The following is a 20,938-nucleotide window of genomic DNA, read 5'->3' on the forward strand; positions in this document are numbered from 1 at the left end:
GCTACATGGCTACCAAATAACGTCACTTGTGATCACAGCCTTGTGATCTGGACACTTGTCCATCAGGACCTAGACGGAGATCATCAATTCATTTCAGATAGGATAGTTAATGACTATTGAATACTATACACCAGAGCTGCTTCTGAACTGGCAATCCAGAGCTGAAACAATCTATAGCTATTGTCACTGCCTTAAAATCTCACCTCTTTTCAGCTCTTCACTTTTACTCTGCATTCCAAATAAGATATCTAGGACCGGATTTTTTCTTAAAAGTCAGATATACAGATGCATGTGCATTTGTGAGCCTTATCTGTGCACACAATAACTATAATAGCACACAGAAGTAAGGTAAATGTACATGGAAATAGGCATAATTTTCCATTGACACCAGTGACTACCTGGATTTGCACATCCAACCACAATAATTTCATATACAAATTTGCCACATAATTGCTTGCCAAATTTCTGTAAAATCTGACCCTTGCAGAATTGATCCTGGATTGCTGTTAATACCATGTTATGGGTCTCTACTGTAAAATGATAGAATGCGGATACACTAAATAATAGGAGCCTAGATCTTACCATCCACTCACATGGACGGAAGTCTACATGAGTAGATGCTCTCCAGAAGGAGGAGGAACTGGGGTTTGTTAGTTGTCCGCCACTTAGTTCAGGGATCTTTATATGGAAATTCCAAATTGAGTTAATGCTGCTTGAAGAATAAGCTCCTAAAGAATCCGCTGCACAGCTGCTGCTGAACAGCAGCCTAAAGATACACCCAATAGAAGTACAGTGACCTGAGGGGGAAACTGGGGCTAGTTGAACAGTCATCTCTGCAAGGTGAAGAGTTGTTCCTGCCTCTGTTGATGAAACATTTCTACCTGAGGCCCTGGGTTCTTTTGTCCCTGCAACTCTTCAGCTGCCCCCACATAGGGCATCATTTGCTATAGGGGAGGGAGGCAGCTTCCCCCCTTCTCTCTGACTTTGGTTTATCTCCTTCAGTTTTTTCATGATTCTATATTATATTGGATCCATATATAGGTCTATTGGGTCTTCCACTTTTAGTCTTCTGCTCCCTCTGCTTTTCAGGATATAATATAATCACAGATAATGTTCTATATGCTGACACAACTTACACACACACACATACACTCCAGAATTTTTCTGAAATGCTGCCCTGTCCCCAAACCTTCCAACATGAAGGAATGATTCCCTGGCACACTGTCAGAGGATCCTCACTGAGGTTTCTGGCTCCTCTGCTTCCACTAGCTGTTTTATTTCATTAGAGGGCGATGTAGCCCAGGGTTAATTTTTCTTGTTATCTCACTGTTCATCCAACAAGGCCCTCTGTTAACCTGCGAACTACTGGCAGGGGGCCCACAGCTGAGGTACTTTTATGGTCATTCATTTTAAATATATTTACTGTACATAATGTGCATACTGTAATTTACAGCATCTGTGCTACAATCCACATTAACCTAATCAATGCTGCCTGTAATTCACATTCAAGTGCATTTTGTAATTATGTTTTGCAGCAAGTGGTTTTATGATCATACACTATAAAACAGTTAGCAACCCTATAAAAATAATACTTCTGACATTTTTACTCATAGCTAAAGACTCCTACAACATCTACGTTTTACTGGATTACATTATGTACTTAAATATTTCAGGGTTCCCAGCAGTACATCTGAATCCAAAAAACTGCTGTAATTTAATTATGCTTATTAATGAATTCTGTAGACTTTTATCAACCCAAAGCTTTATAATGAACTTTTGAATCTGAAAGCCTCCTTTGTACAGATTAATCTGGTTCAGAATCTGGACTCAATAAGTCTTAGTAAATCAGTCTGAGAAAAATTATGCAAATTTAAGATCAATAAAGGAGGATTTTATTTATTTTTTTGTATAAGTATTTGCTGGATTGTTAAATGTTAGTGTAAAGAATTCCTGGCAGGAATTATGTAAATCAACTATACAAAAAAAGGCAAACTGCTCTATAAAAAGACTATAATGCTAGACTGAACTGAATTTCTGTTTTCCTGTTGGATTCTCAGAGATTTGACTGCTCTACAAGTAATGGTGCAATCTCAGTGTAGTGAAATAAATGCATGAACAACTCCAGTTTGTCATTTTAGTTTGTGTTTGTGAAATCAGACTTTTGCTATCTCTCACCAAAATGAGGAAGGAAAAAAAATCTAACAACAAAACACATATGCACATACTCCCCCAAAACAAGGATCTATTTCCTGTACGCTGATATTACAGAGTATTCAATTCACTGACACCTTTGAGATATGGGGTGGGAAAAGATTTCCTAACAAACACCAGTATATCTTGTACACATAGTAGATAGAATAGGCATCAAGAGTTCTGCTCTCTTTCACAGTAATGGATCACATATTTTCAGAACCTTACTTTTTTTTGCTTTTTAGTAACTGTATATCATCGAAGGAAACAGACAAAGTCCACATCCTCCTGGGTTTTCACCCACACTCATAGGCAATGCATAAAGTAGCCATGTTTGTTTCCAGTCTGTTCTTTACTTTGAAGATGAAGAGAACAAAATGCAAAATGAATATGTCAGTATTTTTCTTTCTTTTAAGGTAAGAAGTGAGTGTGTATGGAAATTTAAGTAATTTAAGTTGAATATATTTCATATTGTTTGTTGGCAAGGAGAAAGTCTCGTGCTTACATCAGCAACTAGCTGATTCCCAACATTATTTCTATGACATTCTCTCTCATTTTTTTAAATAGCTTATCTGATAATGTTATAATCATTTCCTGTTGCATACGGGCTGAGAAAGCTTTCTCAAGCCCCAAGTGTCAATCAATAATAGTAAGTTTTAGTGATTCATAAAAATAAGACTGTCATCATTATTGTTCAATTATTGCTGCATCTCTGGAAAGATTCTTCAAGAACTGGAAGTTTCTTCACTAATATTTATAATCTACATTGAATGGTGCTAATGAATGAGTGGGTGTGCATTAGACCAAAATGCAGTGGTATTTGATTTATACTGAGTCCAGGTCTGATTGCTAATGTTAAGTCCATTACAATAGAGCTTAACCATAACCATTTACTTAGCTTTTAATTATTTGTTGAATATTTGTCTTTATTACATCATCCTGTGAATAATACGACCTATGATAGTTTTAAAAAAATCTTCAGTAAAATTACACTTTTTAAAAGTCAGTAACGTCCATTTTCTCAGTATATGCACAGACAAAAGATCAGTTCATTCTAAAAAAAAAAAAGGTCGTACTATTCAATTCTAGTTGGCAAAACTAAGACACTCACAGACAAAATACATATTTCAACTTGGAAAAAAACAGTTTGCATGCACAAAAACAAGACACTATATTTGTCTAAACTATCACTTTTTGAGTGTGTTCGAGGGAAAAATTCTTTTCTAGAGCTCAAAAATGCTTTCCTTGAAGAAGCCCATAAAGTAAAAGCGTAAATAGGAACAACAGAAGTTGAGAAGACTTAGTGGGAAATCATCAATACCCATCTAAGTTCAAGCATTTCACAGCAATTCTGCAAAGGCCGTTGAGCATTTAATACACAGGCTGACTACATCATGCTCCTTTAATCTACAAGAGTTTTCCATTCACAATACATGCAACCCCAGCCAAGGGCTGCCATGTCAATTTGTGGTATATTTCTGATGTTTCTCCCTATACAATATCAATTTTACTTGAAGACTTCAGCTTTGAATTGGCCTTTGTTCTGGTCTATATTTGGTTTGTACTTTATTTCTGATGGTGATATTTCAATCAATCTCTTGTCTCTGGCTGTAATATAGAATCCATATTACCATAGGAATCCATAACATGCCATTCAGTTTATGTGTAACCATTAGCCCATGTGCACAAGATAGAAAAAGCTCTCTCTCTTGACTCTCATAGCCTGACATATATATTTAGGTGGACTGCATTGGGGGTCAGATTCTCAGCCCTGCTATGACCCCTTTGCACCTTCCAGTGGTGTAAAGTGTCCATAAAGCCACCTTAACCAGCCTCCTGAGGATTCCCTCTGGTAGGTGAAATCCCAAGGCAGTGCAGAGCCATCATAGTTACAACCCTACTCCCTCCAGTGTGAGGAAGCTCCCATGTACTTCAGCACCTGCCTGCTGAAATAGTCAATAGGTAGCTAGCGCCACACTTAAAGCAATCATTTTCTAGTTGTGCTCAGGGGCAGGATCCGAGTCACAATGCTTCTCAGGCTACTCGAGAAGATGAGCTTATGCACCACCCCTTGCACAGAGTTGTGCCTAAATACACAATATAGCCCCTAATGTATATGCTGCTATATATAATAGTTAAGCAACATATAATGCAATAATATAATTCCTTTCTGAGGTGCCAGAAACATCACTGTACATGAGATTGGAGCTCATATGACCAAAATACTAATATGGAGGGTTTTTTTCATCTTATTAAATCCACATATCCAACAGGTTCAAAGCACATGAACAAAAGTTCAACACAATAAACAATTACTTAATAATATCAGACTAAATGGACTTCCTTCTTCTAAAGAACTGATGCTTCCTTATGATATTGCTGAGTATTTATTAATTTTTTAATAACAGGATATTATTGTCTATTACCATGTGTAATAAACACAGTTCAGTCTGTCCCTATACAACTCTGCCAACACTCTTGCAATCTCAACCTCCAAACTCTTCCCCCTGCTCCATCTAAGGGAAGTTGGACCAAAGAACGTGGTCGTTTGGTGATGGGTACATTATAGACTACAGTAAGAACACTAAATATGTTTTCCCTTCATAAATTTATGCCAATATTTGAACCCAGTTCTCCAGAGGTGGCAGTCTAGTTTATTGACCTGTAACACCTTGCCAATGCTTAAGAAATTTCTCTTTAAATGATCTGATTGAACCTGATTTGGCATCATATAAAAGGGCTGTGATAAGACTTTCTATGTTAACTGCTACTTTATGGGAATTTTTGTAATCTATTTTTATTATATATTAGTAATAAATTATTTTTATTATTATTATTATTAATTTTGGCAAAGTACTGTTTTCTTTGTGTGCAGGGCGAGGGATTGAATCTCCTTCCCTGGCTGGAATGTGCTGTAGAACTGGAAGGCATATCAAATTCACAAGGAACACAGAATCATTACTTCAAGCAGAAGAGACTCCTTTCAGGTGAATGCTGCTTCCAGACAGAACTACTGCAATCTGTCTCTTTGATAAGAGTCCAAATTGTACAAAATGCTGTGGCCTCTGCTTAGTGGCAATTTAGCAGCTAAACAGCGTGATAAGAACTGAATGTAGATCACCAAAGATCAGCTTTGGTCACATAAATGGTATGCCTTAAATTCCAAGTATGTCCAGAAATCCCATTAAAGTTATATACACTGAAAAAATGCTGAAGCCTACCAGTATGTTCATTTGTTTTCTATGTATCCATCACACCAAAATTACACAAACACAATCTTAAAATCAATATAACTCAGGCGTAGCTAGTACAAAATAATTTTGTTTTTCTTCATATTCTGATGCAAAACCTAACAGTAAAATTAATATGTTCCAGGGCTGATAGTAATTAAAAATTCTTGTCAAACAAGCTAAGTCCAGTTTGCAGTGGGCACGTGTCCACATCAGACAAATAGCATGATACATGGCAATAGGTGGCAACCTAGCTGGCAATTTAAAAAGAGAGGTCAGGGCAGAATGGACATTTGAGAATAATGGATGAGATTACATGCTTTTAGAAGCTCAGAACAGAACTTGCAGGGTTTTTAAAGCCATCTTCGTGCCCTTCTGGTTCTGGGCTGCTCTATGGGCTGGACCAGCCTCTGAAGTAATTTAAATGACCCTGGTAGCCTCTCTAACTCATGGCAGCCTTCTAGGTCTGCCCTATGGGCTATAACACTGCCTGGAATCTGCCACAGTGCCTGTGCCCCAGGAATCCTGCCTGAGCCAAATCCATGGCTTTTAGAATATGTTTACCCACTTCAGCCTTTTGACGCAGCTTAAAGGGGCTAGATAGCTACATAATGTGAGTGAGTCACATTGGTAGAGCAGTACTGAGAAGTTTCTACCACTGGTATCTGTGCTGCACCTGTTCTGTGGTTAAAGTCCTTCTGCACCTGGGAATCCGAGACCTTTCACAAACACTACAAAATCCAAAACACTGCAAGGGTGAGTAAGGAAAAGAATTAAGAATAAATCTACCCCAAACATCTCCCATTATACTCAGCAGAGGCTCTATAAAATGCTAATTCTCTCTCTTTCATTTGCAGGTTTGGACTGTGATAAGAACACATTTTGGCAAACAACATTTTGGCAACAATACCACTTTTAAATCTTTGGTCTGATGATGCAAGAATTTTAATTTGATGTGTCTGCCACGAGTTACATAAAGCTTTTCATTACTTTTGTCTACACGATTTATAAATTCTTGTATATTTTTTGTTTCAAGCAAGGAGGGCAATCTTTCCATGGCATGAAAAAAAAAGTATATATTGCTGAAAAATGATTGGGGAAAGCACATCCTAGCCAAAACATTACACACTATGAAGATTCATTTCATCTCATTACTAGTAATAATTAGTACCCCTGTACATGGAACCTGAATTATCCTCTCACCCTCATAGGTAGTTCCTTGGAAGAAGGCTCAGACAACTTGCTCCATCACTGTCTTTTTTATATGTTTTTAAAGAAATAAATTATTTCAATCTCCAAGGATTTAAATAGGCTGGAATCTTCCGTGTGAAAATTCACTGAGAATAAAACAATGTAAGAAAAGAAAAGAAAAGAAAAGAAAAGAAAAGAAAAGAAAAGAAAAGAGTCTATATTTTCAGTAGAAAGCTTGTGTCCCTCCAACCCATAATTACATCTTCCTATATCATGACTGTTCCCATTGACATAGTATCTGATTACTAGAGACATTTTGCTACAACTTTCACTATTGACCTGCTCAGGGAAATGTACTTGGCCTGGCTGTGCTAATCAGCAGTTGTAAATGTTCCCCTCACTTGATGTAGTAGTGTTTCTAGAAAAGATATTTGAGTGGCATCAGTGTGAAATCACAGGGCCTGCTATATTTTAGAGGTTTTACTTGCAAGCAAACAAACAAAAAGAATTTCAGCACAAGTAAAGTGCTGTAACACTTTATTAAATGTATATGCTTTAGCCAAGCAAATATTTATCTGCTTAAGCCTCAGCCCAATTTTCAATGAAGGCAATAAGAGTTTGACTTCAGTGGTAATTGGAGCAGGACTTTAATTTTTTTTCTATTGCAAAAGAAAATATTTGGGGCCTGCAGTGAATGAAGATAAGTTTCTGGTTTTATATTAACTGGAATTCATGACACAACAAATTAACGTGGGCCAGATCCTCAGCTGGTACAACTTTATGTACTACCATTGACTTCAACGGAGCTATGCCAATATATATCTCCTGCGGATTGGGAGACTCATCTTTTACTAGGGTTTCTTACCTGGGAATTGAGGACATTATTAGAATGACTGAAGAAAAGAAACAAGAGACAAGCAAATAATTCCATTAAGAAAACTAAGATACACTCTAGAAGGCCAGTCTTCAGTGATTAATATGCTTATTTTAGCTTAATAACCATTAATAAATCTTCATTTTTGTAACAAGAAGGACTGGTTAATTTGTACAGTAGTTACACCTCTGTGTCTGAACATGACAAAATTGGTGATTCATTTATTAAGTTCTAATCAAACTTAGAGGCCAAACCAGACTTACAGAAATAAATGATCTGTGACCATATACAGTGTTTATCATGTTAAAAAGAAGCCTGACTTCCAGAACAATTTCAGTAATATATTTTTCTTATTCATTTATTGTTATTCTAAAGCATGCTTTGAAACAAATAGAGGTACCCATCTTTGCCTAAAGATACTGCTATGTGCTTAAAACAGGAAATAATTGTAACATCCTAAATACCATTTAAGGTAATCACGGAAAATGTTAACTTTTTAGTGATGAATTTATATTGCACTGTGCTGAAGTTATATTGATTCTATATAGCTTCCTAGGAAAAGCCAGCTAATATTTATGTTCCCTCCAGGCCTGGGATTTACCTCAATATTATTATTCCCAAATTATTAATGTCTAAAAGTGCTGTTTCTGGGAATAATATTGTGGAGTGGGTAAAATATTGGGAATGACATCCTAGTTACATATTAATAGATTGCAAGGTCATTTATTAACTGTACATCACCTGGGTGAAGTGACACGACGGTGGCACTGGAGCTAGTACGGCATATACCGAAATTAATGTATTAGTTGTTCATGCCCAAAGGAAGCCTCTTGACTCCATTTTAAGAATTACTACATTACTCCCCAATATATGATTTGGATTTTATGCTTGGTTTGGGGAATGACTTCAAAATAGGAATATTTACATCTCATGATGTTTCAAAATTAGGCACTGTGTGCCTTGAGATGTATAGATGTTGTGCATGCAATTTTACAAGAAATAGGCAAAAGACGTCTCAAAAATCTTACGTAGTTCATATTTGCTGTCATTTTGTTTTCAGCAATATGTTTTATCAGTGTTGTACAACTTATTCTTTAATAATTTCTTTCCTTTTATTGTAACTCTTCCTTTTGTAAGTGCTGTCCTTACTTATTCCTTTAATAATTTAGTAAGCTGCCCACTAGATCTGGATAAATATTGATCAAAGTTGTCCATGAGTATTTTCTCAGAGTTATAAACAAATTAGATCTTAGTCCACATTCCTATTGTGTTTGCTTTCTATGTACCTTCAAACAAAGAGGCCTTGTCTTCACCGCAGTAATACCAGTTTTACATGGGTATAATTTAATTAATGTCAATGGATTTAATGTATGTTAATGTATAATGTTCACATTTATATCCATATAAGAGGAAAAAGAATAGGGTGACCAGATGTCCCGATTTTATAGGAACAGGCCCAATTTTTGAGTCTTTTTTTATATCCACTCCTATTACCCTCCACCCCCTGTCCTAATTTTTCACATTTGCTGTCTGGTCACCCTAAGAAAGAAGCAGAAGATCAAAATTTTCAAACTTGGCACACAAAGTTAGACAGCTAAATAAAAGCAGCCTGATACTGACTGATGGCAGGGGTTGAACCATGTGATCGTTGGAGCAAAGGTATCTACAACTTGAGCTAAGGAGACAGGCATCTCACCCAAGAACTATAAGGGACTCAGCTCCTCTATGAATCAGGGGTATAGAGGGACACACACTGACCCAAAATTTCCAGTGAAGTCAATTGGAGCTGCATTGACTCAGCACCACGGGAAACCAGACCCCTTTTTATACATGGGTTCCTAAATATAGATTTATGTGTCTAACTTTAGGCTCCTATTTTTCAAAATCTTGAACTAAGATTTATGGCACACATGGGAGACACAGGGCTGAAATGAAAAGATAAAGTTAAAGTTTCATCTTCAATGGGTTCCACTCAGGATTAACATTGCATCTAAAATGATGAATATTTGAAAGCATCATCAAGAAAGGTTACTGAGAGGAATATTCACAGAAACAGCAAATTGAAAGCAAAGAATGCAGAGTATTTGTGGCAAGCAGATTTCAGACTTGTAATGATACTGGAAACCTTGTGAAGAAGTGTATCATCTTCCCAGTTGTATCATTCTATTATACCACCTGCCATGCAGATGCTTCGAATACATCCTCTGTGAACACAAAAAGAGATGCTATTAACTTAAAGTTGATCACAGATTGGAAGCAAAACGTTGACTGAATGTGAAACTTTAAGATGCTTCTGGAGCTTTGTAATATATGATAGAAGAAGTTTGACAGGCAACTTAACCCTACAACCGTCAGGCACCCAAACCAATGAAGTGGAAAACAAAAGTGCTCCCAAATATGTGTAGAATGATTCATTTCACTATTTCACTTTGAAATGAAGTACAAAAAATGGAAGCATTCCTATTTCCTATTGAAAGTAATCAGAGCTCTATATCCCTCTGTGTTTACATAAAGAGAGCTGTTTATTTAGAATCCTTGGTGATAAGGACACCACAAGCTCCTAACATATTATATATTCTCTTTTCATTTTGTCTTTTTTGGGGCGAGAATTATGTATATTTTATGATAACCCAAAATGACTTATACATAAAAAATACAGACTTTAAAGATAAAAAGGATTAGTAGCAGGTAATGCATTTTCCATGAGTGGCTATAGGGCTCTCAGTTCCAGAAAGTACAGGCTGCATACAAATGAATTGATGAAAGTCTGAAGCTGCGGATGGATAGGAAGGCTCATGCTTTGCTGGAGATGATTCTTAAAGTTACAATAAATCAGACAGACAGTGTCAGCCTTTGAGGATAAACCTGTGATGGCTTGTTGTGCCTCTTTGAATCGCCTCAGAGGCCCAGGGACTAAAAAGTGCCTAGATGTCACATTAAATCTACCGGGAGGATGGAGCACTTCAAAGAGGAGCGCAATCAGATCTGATGGAAAATACATTTTCTGAAAGCTACTGACAAAAAAGTAATCTTTGATGTGGATGTTGAATAACAATTGATATTGTCTTTCCTGACATTTTTCATTATTGCCGTCTTATACAGCCTACTTCATGTATTAAAGCAATATTAACTGTTTGACAGGGACAAATCCTCAAACTATCACATAAGCAATTGTTTCTGAATTGTCTTAGCCCACTGCCTGTAAAACCTGTCCCAATAACTGCTTTTAAATATGATGGTATACTCTTTTCCCTGACTCGCTAGACAGTGTCTGAGCCTTGGCATAATACAATGGAGTCTAGGGGATATTAAAAATGGTTAGGTGGTTATGAGGTGTCATTTGATTATAAGCAGGGAAGAGTAGTGTTTCTGAAGGTGACTTTTAATGCGAGAAGTCTATAAAAAGTTAGTCCTTATTATTCCCAATGTACAATACACATTTATATCAAGTATACATACTCAAATCTCAGATCTGCTGCAACTTTGTAGCTAAAAGGAAGAAACCCGAAATGTACAGGAGATCTTTCTTATTTATGCAAGGAAATAAAGCAATCTGTGGCTGTACAAAATGTTATAAAAAATGCTGTAGTTAAATCCCTCAGTTGTTACTGGAAAGAAATTCAAGCAGATCTAGGAACCACATGTCATTCCAAAGAACTGAATCCCCCCTGGGGTTTGATGTCTTAACCTTTTATTGTAAAGATCTGCAGTTTCATAGACTCATAGATTCTAGGGTCAGAAGGAAAGCAAAAAACCTCCAGGGCCTCTGCCAATCTGCCCCGGAGGAAAATTCCTTCCCGACCCCAAATATGGCAATCAGCTAAACCCTGAGCATGTGGGCAAGACTCACCAGCCAGCACTCAGAAAAGAATTCTCTGCAGTAACTCAGATCCCATCCCATCCAACATCCCATCACCGACCACTGGGTATACTTATCTGCTGATAATCAAAGATCAATTGCCAAAATTAGGCTATCCCATCAAACCATCCCTTCCATAAACTTATCAAGCTTAGTCTTAAAGCCAGATATGTCTTTTGCCCCACTACTCCCCTTGGAAGGCTGTTCCAGAACTTCACTTCTCTAATGGTTAGAAACCTTCGTCTAATTTCAAGTCTAAACTTCCTAGTGTCCAGTTTATACCCATTTGTTCTTGTATCTACATTGGTACTAAGCTTAAATAATTCCTCTCCCTCCCTAATATTAATCCCTCTGATATATTTATAAAGAGCAAGCATATCCCCCCTCAGCCTTCTTTTGGCTAGACTAAACAAGCCAAGCTCTTTGAGTCTCCTTTCATATGACAGGTTTTCCATTCCTCGGATCATCCTAGTAAATCCCAAATCTCTAATTTTCAGATGACCTTGAGCTACAGAATGAATTTGAGAAAATACAGCTGGAGTTCTAATCAGTTTTTGTATAAAGGGGTTAACTGCATTAAAAGGCACATGTACAGAAAACCCAACTATGAGAGAAAATTACAAAACTGACATAATCGACTGCTCTCAAGCTCTCAAAAGTTATTATCATTTATGTTTTGCTATATAACATAGTGATGTTGTGAATGTCACTGTTTGCTTCTGATTCCCTTGATGGTATTTTCCTGGTCTTGAAATTTTCACACTCCTCTAAGATTCGTTTAACCATTTTTTATTTTCCCCCCCACTACATAGTCTTCTATAATTCCCTTTTTTGTTCCTAACAAATTTCTCATTTTTATAGAAGAGCCCCCCAGTTTGATGTTCTACAGGTTCACTCTTGAGGGGAAAAAATGTTTAACTTGGTGTATTTAACCTACGGTAATAAACTCCATATAGTTTATTTTGTAGGATTCATACAGTAATTGTGAGATTCTCTCATACTGGAATCAATAAGCCGCACAGTTGCCCAGCATCAAAATACTGTGCTGTAATGAATTAAATATTTGCATTAACAAGCATGAGAATTAGACACTGAACACTCTAACACATATTTCCCTGATATATGAAAACAGACCTGTCTTGCCCTGCAAAAGGTAACAATGAGAGACCCAACATTTTGCCTCTCTCTGCCTCTCCTTATCATGCTTGTGCTTTCAGACACACATGTAGTATAGGTAGTAGCTGTCCCCACAAGGAGAAGGAGAAGCTGCACTGCTCACTAGTGTGTGTGCCAAGCCAGGCTCACTCCCATCCCACACTGAACTGTCAAATTCTTTCAAGGACCTGAGGTCCAAACACTATTCCTTTCCACCCAGAAGGGAGCTGCTGTCCTTCTCATCAAGCAGAGAAAATGAAAACTACTTCTTTTGGCTGATTTGTAAGTGATAAATGGTTATACCAAAAGAAAAGAAAAGAAAAGAAAAAAGACATCAGCAACATCCTCAGCAGTTTCAAAAGGTTATTCCTTCTTATCTTCCAACTCCAACTGTTGCTTTAATATTTCAGAGTTGTCTCAGTCTAAAGTTCACATTGTCCCCTCTAGCACTCCAAATCCTTGACACTTCAACCTCAGGGCTACCAGCAGGGATTGCTCCTCTTTCATGCTTTCCATTGTTTTGTCCCTGATGGGAACTCATTCACTCCCTGGTTTCCTAACACCTTTCTGAGTTATTGAAATGAAGCCGCCTGACCAGCTGAAACTTCTTTGAAGCCTGGGAACATTTCAGATGTCAAGTTGTGAGATTTCCTCTCTTTATTTTAGCCGCTGCCAGGGCTTGTAAAAAAAAAAAATTCTATGAACTACTAAGCATTAAAACCCCATACACAGAAAACTCCTGGCACTGATTTTACTATCCTACAGTAAATGGGGGATGGGTAAACCACAGAAATTATCATAATGTGCCCATTGTGGAAATATTAGAAAGATGATTGGTGTTGGGGGAGAGCAAAATGAAGGTCCATTAGCCAGCGAAAGATGTGTGAAAAGCTTTCAGTTCTGGTTTTATATTCACTGAGATCAAATGAACAATCCTTTCCCCTACACTCACACACACACACACTTTAGGGCTGATCCTGCACAGCACAGATGCAGAGTGCTAAGCACAGAAGTGCAAAATAAAAAGTACTGAGCAGGTCACTGAGCACAAAGGAACATGATCCAACACTAATGAGATCACTGCAGTTGTGGTGACCAAATTACTCCTGCCTACTAGCAGAATAAGACCAAAGACAGCAGTGCATGGCTCAGTACATCATTAGGGCAGCAGTGATTGAATCTATGGCTATGTCTTCACTACCCGCTGTATCGGCAGGTAGCAATCAATTTCTCGGGGATCAATATATCGCCTCTCATCTAGACGTGATATATCAATCCCCGAACAAGCTCCTGTCGACTCCGGAACTCCACTAATGCGAACGGCGATAGCAGGGTCAACAGGGGGAGCCGCAGACATCGATCCCACGCAGTGAGGACGTTAGGTAACTCGATCTAAGATACTTTGACTTCAGCTACGCTATTCACGTACTGCTCACACACAACCTTTCACTCCCTATGCACATTGCAAAAGGGCTTACAGAATCACAGATTTTATGAACGTGCCCATGAGGGGATGGATTGAGACTATTGCATTGCATCTATGCACAATTCCTGATAAAAGCAACGGTCAAGACACCGTTATCAGAAGTGCCTGCAGCTGAAAAGGAAGATTCAGCAGATGAAGCGTAGTATACAGAGTTTTTGTACCTTTGCCAAACATGGCCCTTTTCTCCCAGGTACTGCCAAAAAGGACTGTTGACTCAAAATTGCCTGCATTAAAAACATCTCTGATTTGCAGCAAACTTATATTTACTACTTCTTAGATGTGTCAAATAACCGATATATTCCCATTCAGATTACTCCTGTAATATAACCTTACATTTGGACAGCAATACATATCTGGACTTTGTCTGAGGTGGACATTTCAGACCTTGCATTGTAGGAAACTCTATATTTCCCTTTTCTTTTTGAAACAAGGTATTACTTCCTATTCTATTCTATGGGATTTATTGGGGGTTTTGAGCACAGTGAATTTTCTTTCTAGTGGTTAGACCAGGAACTTGTAAATCAGGACTCATGAGTTCTGTTGCCAGTTCCATCACTCACCTGTTCTGTGACGATGAGCAAGTCATATAATCCCTTTCTGCCTTATTTACTTCCTTACAAAATGTATATAATAATAGTTGCCTGGTTGTTTTGTGAGGCCTAATTTATGTTTTCAAAGCTTCTCAGATGTATAGAGCATTAGCACCTTCTAAATGCAATAAATCAAAATTGAAAGAGAAATTGAGCTGAGGAAAAGTCAAATTTGAATAACATGCTACTGTAGGAGGGCTAAAGTCTCATCCCATAGAAGTCAATGTGAATTTTGTAATTCAATGGGCCTAGGATTTGGCTTTGAATGCATAAATTATTATTCCTCATTCTTACATCCCTCCAATTCTTTTAAACATTCATCATTTACCCATAGTGCCATTATGCACATTTTCCCAAGGTTTGTGATATGCTAACACCCCAGCCACCTGCTGCCTCATTTGCAGGATTATTTCAAGAATGGGTATAAAAGTGTAAAACCCAGTAAATAACACGAAGAGATATTTAGACGGTAAGCTTTTTAGGGCAGGGACCATCTTTGTTATAGGTTTGTCCAGGGCTAGCACGATGGGCTGGGCCTCCAGAGGCTACCATAATACAAATAAATAAATAGCAAAATGGGACATATCTTTTAATGTATTCTTTGGGAGTTAGGAAGACAAGAAAACTCTAAATTAATGATACATTCTAAGGGCTTTTTTTTTCTCCCCCAGGGGTTTTCTACAGGAGATCATTCCCCCCACAGGCCCTTACCTCCTAACTGATATCCCAGAACAACTTCCCTGCTGGCTGAGAAAGTCTCTATGGGACTCCCTTTGTAGCTCTTCACTACTGTCCTTGAATCAGCCATAGAAGTTGCTACATGGTGATACAGGATGCATTTCGCTGTCTCTTCCTGCAAGGAAAGCTGAGGCTTCTGCATTCACAGCATCTGCCAGCCTGGAGAATGTAAGATCCAGTTTAAATTTTTCAATTCAGTTTCTTGTAAATGGATGTGTTACCCTGTAATTAATTCACTACTAATTACACAATTACTCTCATTTATAGTATCAGTTAAAAAAATGAATTGATGTTAGCCCATTCTAATTTGCAAAATAAATTAAGCAAATTGTGACTTGATTTTAAATCAAGTAAATCAGCTGCTTGGTTCATTTTCCCAGAGTAATTCTGTGATAGTTTATAATGTTACTGAACGTTGCTTATATATGCATGACCAGTATAATTCTCTGTAGAGTCATTCTAATGACATGAGGGAAGTTTTTGGCTTGGGATGTTCGTGCCTAAGGTTATGTGGCCTTTTGCTTCTCCTGGACTCCTGTTTAAGCTGCCCATTTTGGGCTTGCTCATTATGAAGATTTATACCATCATCTAGTGGAACTCTCGTAAAACTACAACCCATTAATTCTCTCAACTAATATGCTCTTTGCATGCAGCCAGAGATGGAAAGAACAGGCAATGAGGTCCTTGTATTCAGATTACTAAAAATAGGAGGATTTTTGACATCTACCAGAGCAGGAGAATTTGCCATAACCTCTGTAATTAAAATCTTGTTCAATATTTGCCTAATGTCACATTAAATCTATGTAATGCTGCTGCTTGTCTCCCTACTTCCACCTCCTAATATTATTTTTCAAGATCTAGAAACATGACTACAGCAGCAGCAGCTAACCTGTGTTATAAGCAGAGGAAATTATTGGTTAGCAAAGCAAAGGGTGGACAAGGGAATAGAAATGTATCCTAGGTACTCTACCCTGGACAATAAATAAAGCCTGAATAAAAGGGATTTCATCCTTATTTTTCATCATAGTATGAGAGGCACTGTTGCTCCTTGCATTCTCTCTCCAACTCCCTACAGTTAGAGCACTTTATCACGCATGGAAATATTATTGTGTTGCGCTGCCAGTTTCAGGCTATTACCCCCACAGATGATTAACCATGCTGCCAAACAGTCTCAGATATACTCCCTTTAATTATTCCAACCCCTCCATCCACACCTCTCTTAATAAACTTTCTCTTCTTTATCCAAATGAGCTGGGGGAACCAGCTATAGTATCACAACATATTGGGTCATCTAATGGCGCTTCAGAAAGCTAACTAATGAATCAGCAGAATGACCATACAGTATTTTGATCACCCAGATGCAGTTGATCAAGGGACTAGATCAGAGACAGCATGACTTTGCTTGAACAAATCAATCAAGAGAGGTATTTTCATGTCAGGGTCTACCCAGCTACTCTTCTCAATATTTCTACATCTACTTCTGATGTTGAATTTGATGCACATCAGTATCCCAACCAGTGAAAGTGGGAAAAGTGTAAACCATGCACCATCCATTACAAATGCTAGTAAATTGCACAGAATAATGCCCACATCAATATTTCTCATAATGCCATGAACATTCAACTTTCAGCTGCTTGTCAGACTGACAGGACCCTGGGGAGTATGAGCAACAACAAGAAGGAAGCAGCATAATGTCATCTAAAATATCTATCCCAATGTCCATGTCAAGTGTGTTCTTGCTATGTCCAGTTCATGAAGAACAAACAGTGCATGGCTAAGAGATCCACCCAGACTCATCTAGTCAAGGATCCCAATATGCTATTGCCACTACTTAAAGGTCAGAACCTAATGTGTTGGTTCTCTGTGGTATCACCACATATCAACTGGTGGCTTCTTTATAAATCTCTTTTCCATTTCTACCATGTTTTGGCCAGTTTTCATGATAGCACTTGGACCTTCTCCCTGAGTCTGTTTGGTCCTGCTGAGTCCATCCTAGCATTAAACAATGCATGCTGTTTTGAGCACTTTTCTGGGGAATGATATAGCACCATTCATGTACTTGCCTTTGTAGGCTACTCTGCGAACCACATTTACACTTACATCCTTTTCTGTGCCCAAATGGATGATGGCTCCACTAATTTTAAGTGTGTGACTATCTCTTCCCCAATACCTAAAATATATATTTGGCAACATACAAAAAGCTATGTAAAAAAAAGTAATGTCTTATAATAATCATCCTAAAATAATATGAACTGCAGAGATGTACTGTTGCTGCTTCATCTACTCTGAAGCAAGCACAGTCCATATTCATAGTTAATTTAGTCTGTTTTAAAATCATAGCAACCTTAACAACAACGAAAAGGTGTGACCTGTCTTTCCTGGAAGAGCCTAGTCACATTCCTCTCTCAAGTTCTCTATGTGACAGAGCAGCTCTACAATTAAAGCACAATAATTTGCTTGTTATTCAAGTCAGGCATTAGTTCTAGTAATGGGGTGCTTGGTGGAGAGATGGATTTCCTTGTTAGGAGCTAAGCACAGGATTAACTGAATTCTCCATGGAGAAATCTTGATTTGTTCAAGGTCTTTCATGTTTTCTTCAGAGAAGGGATTATGTCTACTTAAACAGGGGGCTTGCTTAAAAAGCTACAAAGTATAAGAAAAGGATTTAGGGCAGTCAGGCCTGCGGTTAAGTAGCTGAGGGGTAGAGGGAGTTTTAGAGCAGAAGATTATTTAAAGCCATAAAGTTCAAAAAATAATTGGTTTAGCACTACTGGGTCAATGCAGGGTAACATGCTGGCAAGGCAGTTAAGCATAAGCTAATATTCATTTTACTTTGGCTAATTATTGTAAGGCTTCAGAGTAAAGGGTGAAAGAAGAAATGTTCTAGCTCTTTCCTTTGGGGTTCAATCACATAGTATATTTTCTATGCTCTTTTGGGTTTTTTTATATATACTTGTTGTGACATATATTATCAGACAAATGCAAGAATCACAAAGGGCTTTTTTTAAAGCTTTGACATTGTTCATTTAATGAGGCCATGAAGTAGACCGTTAAATGCCTCTCTAAGAGTTATGGAAAATGTGGTCCCTATGTAGCCGCCCTTCTCACCCCCAACTCTTTTTTCTTTCCCTTTTTTAAAAATGTTGGTGATATAATTAGCTGAATTTGACTCAGAGCAGGTTCTTGTGATCATTCAGGTCTATGATAGATCTAAGTCGAGGCACTCTTCAATCCTGATGTAAACAAGAGACTTTCACTCTGTGATACAGAGTTTCCTCCATTCACTCTATAATTAACTAGATGACAATGTTGAATTTTGGCTGACACTTCATGGGGTTTTTTCCCCTGCTACATGGTGCAGTTTCACGGTACAGAAAATAGAATGGCCTTTAGGGAAAACTGAACAGTGTATTTGAAAGAACCAACAGGGAGTCCCTCCTCACACGCATACACTGGATTCATAGTCCTAGGAAAATGGGAGCAAACCTTCCCACAACATATGCAGTGCCATGCAGATTGTGAGTGGATTTCTCCAAGAAAAATAGGTTGTTCCTAATGGAGATTGTGATTTAGTGGCCATAAATGTAACCTGGTGATATACTTCCTATAATTGGAATGTCAGTACAGATGATTACAATCTGTATAGGACAGACAGAAAGGAAGAAATGGTGGAGGGATGGCTTGGTATGTATAAAATAGTTCTGAAACAAACAATCAAATTGTACTGCAGTGCAACAGTGAAAGAGTGTGGTGAGAAAGAGCATTTGTTAATGAAATGTGCTGATGGTAGTAAATTAGGCAGTGTGAACACTAGCACAGAGAAAGAAACAATACAAAGGCACCAAGAGAGATTGGAAACATGGACAGAAAAAAGTAAAATATGATTCGACTTGGAATAATATATTTGAGGGGAAATGTTCAGAAATACATTCAATCAGAGGTAGAAAGCACGGCAAGCAGCAATGCTGAAGGAAACCTAGAAGTGATGATGGACATACTAGATGAGTTTGCAGTGTGATAGAGCAGCTAAATAAGGAAAGCATTTTGGGTTAAGGTATCATGTAAAAGAGCTAGGATATAAAAGTCTTTTCTTTGTGCAACTCTGCTGTGACCAAGCCTGGTATATTGTTTTCAGTTCTGGGTACATCAATACTAGAACGATATTGAGAAATTGGAGGGAGTTTAGAGAAGAACAACAACAATAACAACAAAAGATTATGGGTCCAGAGGTGGATAATGAGGCAAGATTAAAAGAAGGATGGACTAAATTACCATTTCTAATATCTACAGTATAATTCCTTACTCTACCAGCTTAATTTAATTAGAAATGTCTGTGGAAACGCCTACCAGTCCTGCATATGTTCTGCAAGGTCATCTGAAAGTTGTCCCACAGCTTGGAGATGAGTAAGATTCTTCCAAATGAAAGATGCTGATTCTGGTTCTCAGTGGGATCCTAGTCCAGTTGCAGCCAATAGGAGTCTTTTCATTTACTTCAATTGCAATTGGATCAGGCCCTCTGTGGATTTTCCCATGTGCTATTTTAATTCTGCTTTACCTAGCTTAAAGGAAATGGGTCTTGCAGTTAGAGTAAGTACCTGGTAGACTAGAACCTGTGACAATGGAAGTAATGGGATCCTGATGCTTCCACATCTCCACTAGGAGCCAAGGCCAGGTTTCTACTGGAGACCCTGTGAAGTTAGACACTGCTGGAAGTATCACCAGGCAGGCCCTGAGTGTCAGCCCCCTGCAACTCACTGATTGGCCCATGCCAGTACATAAACCAGAAAGCCATTACAGGGAGCTCTCTGAGCAATGATGTAGACTACCTGCTTGCTTCTGATCCAGATCTTGCCTTCCTGTGAACCTTGGACTCCATCTCCTCACCCCAGTATGTGCCTGACCCTGACTTCCTGGTATTTTGATCCAGCTCTATCCCAACTCTGCTACTCTACTGTCTCCTGCCTGTAACTCAGTACCAGAGCCTGACTTCCTAGTATGCTGACTCAGCTCAACCCTGACTTTGCTGCATATCTCCTGACCTCAACTTGATAACTGCCCAGTGCACATCTGCTGCCTATGGCCCGGCCCTGACAGCTGGGTTCTATTCCTCTATGCCACATACTTCCTCTGTGACTTTGGGGAAGTCACTTTTCCTCTTTTTGCTTCAATCTACTCTTCTATAATAAATTAAATATCAAATATTCATGGGGAAATGTGAAGCTTAATTTATTAACCTTTGTAAACATGCTTTGTCATCTTTGGGTAAAAGGTGCTATGTAAATTCAAAGTATTATTTTTGTCTTGCAAGAATCATGCTACTGAGGGGGTGAAAGAGTTTATTTGCATAAAAGATGATGATTTATCTACTTTGTGGCTTCTCAGGTTCCCTGGAGCTTTGCAAGACAATACATGTAAATTTTTCTATCTTTGAAGAATTTCCTTCAGATCCAGAAGAAGAGAGACATTATTTTAAAACTCTGTTGCTCCCCACACACACACACACACCCACACACACACCAAAATCCTGGAGTGAGGTGAAGACAAACAGGTTTCATTACACCCATCAGGGGTTTTCTGGAATAGGGTTTATACTGATAAGTTCACTGAGACTAGTCACTCACTAGG

Source organism: Gopherus evgoodei, chromosome 6 (genome assembly GCF_007399415.2).
Source record: "Gopherus evgoodei ecotype Sinaloan lineage chromosome 6, rGopEvg1_v1.p, whole genome shotgun sequence".
Classification (NCBI taxonomy): domain Eukaryota; kingdom Metazoa; phylum Chordata; order Testudines; family Testudinidae; genus Gopherus; species Gopherus evgoodei.